At 39.9% G+C, this 4,839-nt stretch overlaps 1 protein-coding gene across 1 annotated transcript in view; it reads left to right on the top strand.

Moving 5' to 3' along the window:
• Window positions 1-946, top strand: part of LOC140321637 (galactosylgalactosylxylosylprotein 3-beta-glucuronosyltransferase 1-like) — an 86,827-nt gene extending 85,881 nt beyond the window's left edge. Inside the window, exon 6 of the mRNA XM_072398402.1 lies at window positions 418-946. The gene's annotated coding sequence lies outside the window, so the exon portion shown is untranslated. The remainder of the gene's footprint in view (window positions 1-417) is intronic.
• Window positions 947-4,839: the final 3,893 nt, after the last annotated feature.

Genomic DNA, 4,839 nt, shown 5'->3' with positions numbered 1-4,839 from the left:
GTGGCAGGGAGACCCAAACCTGCAAGATAGACAAGAACTCCCAAACCTCCAAGATAGGCAGGAATACTCAAACCTCCAACATGGCAGGGAGACCCAAACATCCAGGGTGGTTAGTAACACAAAAAACTCTAAAAATGATGGGCAATTCCAAACCTCCAAGGTAGGAGAGAATAGTAAATCAACAAAAAAGGGCAGGAACACTCAAGCCTCCAGTGTTAGCAGAAACAAATCCAATTGGTTACATTTGTATCAAATAAGTGGTAAGCCAAGCTGTAAAAAATGATGACACACATAGATTGGTAAAGTATCTAAAAAGATTCCAGCTTTATAAACTTTACAATTAACAGGCACTTTGTGTTGTAAAACTTAACATTTTGCTCAATTTTTCAGTCACAAAATTTTCCCTTTTTTTTCCAGGTATTCTGTCCATGTCACGCTCTTTCTATCAAGATACAGAAGGAAATGTTTACAAAAGACTGCTTTTACAGTGTTGTTCTTACAAACTAAATATTGTGAGATTACTTTGTGGATGCTACAGTTCGCTTTTTAATAAAAAAAATGAAGACTTTTTGGTGTTGGCGGAGAAGCGTTGTTACCGCCACCCCTGCTCCTAATTAATACAGAAAATAAGACATAGAGAGCCAGGAAGGAGGAAGAGGAACAGAAGCCAGCTCTTATTTCTGAGTAAAACATATGCTGGTTCTTCCTCAGACATATGGGTCTCTGTACCAAAGCTAATTAAGATGTTCTCACCGCCTAACGCGCCATCAAAAGTACGACACTTGCTAATCAAGCTTCCATAGGAAGGACCAGAAATTTCTCTGTGTTTTTTTCCTTTTTAGAAAGTTTGGCTTATGTTACATCTGACATAACAGATTTTGCTGATGATAATTAAAAAAAAAAACATAAAATGGCACATTGACAATAAAAAGAAAGTTTTCCTGTTTTTATTCTGATGGATCTGAAGTCATTCTTGTCCTTGTTGGTATTTGTGAAATGGCAAACGATGGTGTCTTTTTAGTGAATGCAATATGTTGAATAATGTACGGAGTTTAGTACAATGAGTTCCTGGGATTAGTTTGCTGAGTAATTCACTTTTTAAAAAGTTAGTGAACACTCACTTCACATAGAAAAATACTACTTTGGCATTTCATCCACAGGAACCCGGGGTGCAGACTAAAGCAACATGCAGACTGTTGATATCCGTCACCCCGAACAAATTTTCATGATCATCTTGGGCAAAGATCTATTGTCTGTAGAGTTGTCCATTGATCCTATGGATAATCTATTCTCCGTAGGTAGTTTTATTCAGAACTATTCATCCCCAGTCTGCAAAACTTGCAAAGGAAAAGCCACATTCCCAAGTCTTGTTCCTCCAAGATGTATGGCTCTCCCACAGACCCCACTTCTCTTATGATATTTTTCTCCCAGCCAATGCTTAGTCAGGTTAGATTTATCTCACTTTCTAGTGCGAAATTGGTGATATGATATATGATACAGGTAGTCCCCGGGTTACATACAGATAGGGGCTGTAGGTTTGTTCTTAAGTTGAATGTGTATGTAAGTTGGAACAGGTACATTATTTTAATAATTGCATTTAGGACAGATGTTTGTTTCAACATAATATTAGGTAGCATGGTGTCAGTTACTGTATAAAATCCCCACTGTGAGTTATTCACAAACAAAGCAAAAAAAAAAAAATCTTTATGGAGCCTAGACATTCATTCTGCAACTTCTGTAGCAAGCTGTGCTTTGATATGCAAAAAAAAAAAATAAACAACTGCAGAGTTAGTCTTGGTCAATAAATAGTTACAATAGACTTTAGAAAAAGTTCACCCCAAAAAATCACCCAAAAGATTTCTTCTGCAATTCATGAAACCCCCCCCCCATCAAGCCTCCATCTTGCACAGAACAAGCAGGGAAGCCCCGTTCGTATCGTTTGTATGTCGGATGTCCTTAATTAGGGGACTACCTGGTTATGATATGATGATATAATGTATATGATAGAGGCCCTTTGCTAAGCTAAACCATGAGGAGCCCTTAACATCCATTGGCCAAGAGAAGACATTCCCATAGGCTTGTAGTTCTTTGGGGGCAGCACCGACCCTTACAGCCACTATGCACAAACAAGCTAAACAGGCCGAATATACCCCCATTGGACAATGAATGCAACATCTGCCACAGCCAACCAAACACCAGTCTGAACCTTTCAATTGCAATCTAGGTATTTTCTCTCCATTTGTGCCTGGTTTTCATGGATGATAGTCCATCTTCTCCAGTCTGGGAGAGCTTTAATCTAATCAGGTTCAAAGTGTAACCTTCCACAATAAAACCTTGATTCCTGACCAATATGGCTAGGAGAATGCCTACTAATGAAGACTGGGTATGACAATGGAATGGCTGCTTTCCTCTTTCCTTCCTGTTCCCATGACTGCTGTGCCTACACAGTACTTTCAAGCAGATTGTAGGTCAGGATGGACCCCATCATCCTCCTGCACCACGGATGATGTAGGAATGCCCAGCCATTGTGTCCTATGTATCCTATGTCCATTGTGTCCTATGTCCATTGTGTCCATATGAATCCTCAGTATCTAAAGAAAAAAATCTGGAATGTGGAGGTACCCCATTCACAAAACCTTTGCACCAAACAATTTCTCCCTATATATGATTCCTAGAGCTAAGACAATAGTAAGGAACCAGTGAGCTTCCAGAAAAAGGTGAAACACACATCTGATTGTGCATCCTAGGGTCCTGCCAACAGCTCTGTGGCTCAGGGGTCCTGCACAATCGGATAAATATTTATATGGTTGTTCATGTGGTTCCTCTTATATCATAAATCTGAAGTTAATTTGAATGGTTGAACTGTACGCATGATGAGCATATGATGATGTTTTATGTCTTTTCTTGTTTTCTTTGACCCTACAAGGGTTTGAGAAAATATTAGAAGTGGTTTGTGTTTAACCCCCATAGCGGTAATCCCCAGTGTGACTCGGGGTGGATTTTACCTGCAAAATCACACTCGGGGTCATTTAAAACTTCAAAGAAACCCACTTACCTTGCTCCGTCGGTGTCCCCAGGAGTCCTGCAGGTCCTGGGGACACGTCCTCCTCCGATCTCCAGCCGGCGACTGCAGAGACGACCTCTAGGGTTTTGTGCATGCGTCAATGCGGGCGGGAGGATCTACAGGTAATTCAAATATTTTTCTATTGGATTCAATACAAAATAGCTGTATTGAGTCCAATACAAATAAATCTTCATATAATATATATGATTATATATACCGTATATTATACATGCTACTGTACAGTTATATGTTTCACTATTTTTTTTTTTTTAAGTTTATTAATAAATGTATTAAATATTGGACATATTACGGTGAGTTATGCCTAAGAATTATAGACCTACAATGTAAAATAAATTTCCATGCAAAAAAAATGTAACACTTTTTGCGTGGAAATACAGAATTAGAACGCTAGGGAGGTTAATAACAAGTATATATGGCACTAATTCCATCCAGAAACTAATGACCATTCCTCTACTTCTGATAGCACCATACATTACATATAATTGCATTGGTCATTGCTGTTTTTGTAAAACATGCAAACAAACATTCAACACATAGAATACCAGCTGTATAGAGCTGTCCTGTCATTTCTAAGTTTATAACGCAGAAAGTGAAATAGTCTCCCAGTGCTTGTATCTATGCCCCTTGCCTCATAAACCAACTGTGATTGGTGGTGGAGTGCTTTAACCATCTGCCTAGTTTTCCTCTATGTTAAATATAGTCTTCCAGACTCAGACTGTATTTCTCTGTGAAAGTACAACAGTCCCCACGGCTGGAGATGTCAGTTTATGCTAATAACTCCCAGGAATGGGAGATATTTACTGCCAAGTCACATCTAATTATCTTTTTTTATCACATTTGTCAGGTCTTGTCAGCGTTTTTACAGGCAGATTATCAGGCCAGATTCCTCTTGGCAGGGTGTATGCGGAGTCATAAACAGAAGGAAAATAGTGAATCATTCTGCAAAGGACGTGTCCCGGTTTTATGAGCGGTGATTATGATTCTGCCTTGGGTTGTCTAACGGTTCAGAGCAATTTCACTGTATTAGCTGATCATGTGCGATGATTGCTTTTGGGGGCATTAAAGAGGACCTGTAGTTCAGAGCTTTTTGCAAGGTGAACTAATGTGTTCCTAATAATATCCTAATGTGTATCCTAATAATAAGTAAGAGTCTGCAAGAGCAGAGAGGAGTTAACAAAATCAGTAAAAATTGAAAACTTTTTTTTTCCTTGTTCATGGCCCCCAGATAATTCCTAAAGGAAATCCCAACCCTGCGTAACAAATTGGCTTAAGCTGGTTAAAGCAGAACACCAGGATCTCTGTTTAACTCCTCCACAACTCCAACATGGACCTCCATGTCCTCATCACTGCCCTCATTTGGAATGACAGCCAGCATCAATCAACCCCTTCCTGTCAAGGACACACCCCCGAGGGGTGCAATACCACTCCAGATGGACCTTACAATACTTCCACACTGCACCGTGCTCACATATTATATATCTTCTACCTTTACTAGGCAGGAAATGGTAAGACTCAAGGAATCAATGGATCAGCCAGACGGATTGAAGAGCTGAAATTAAGGTACAGGTAGTCCCCGAGTTAAGGACATTCAACATACGGGTGACTACTAGATACGAACGGGGCTTCCCTGCTCCGTTGTGTGCAGGATGGAGGCTGGATGGGGGGAGGGGGTGGTTTGCATGACTTGCAGAAGAAATCTTTTGCTAAACACAGCTGAGACTGAGCTCTTCTTCAACCTATTGTAACTCTTTAAT

The sequence above is a fragment of the Pyxicephalus adspersus genome, chromosome 1 (genome assembly GCF_032062135.1).
Source record: "Pyxicephalus adspersus chromosome 1, UCB_Pads_2.0, whole genome shotgun sequence".
NCBI classification, from domain to species: domain Eukaryota; kingdom Metazoa; phylum Chordata; class Amphibia; order Anura; family Pyxicephalidae; genus Pyxicephalus; species Pyxicephalus adspersus.
Note: the sequence above shows the minus strand (reverse complement) of the source record. Positions and strands in the feature narration are given on the sequence as shown.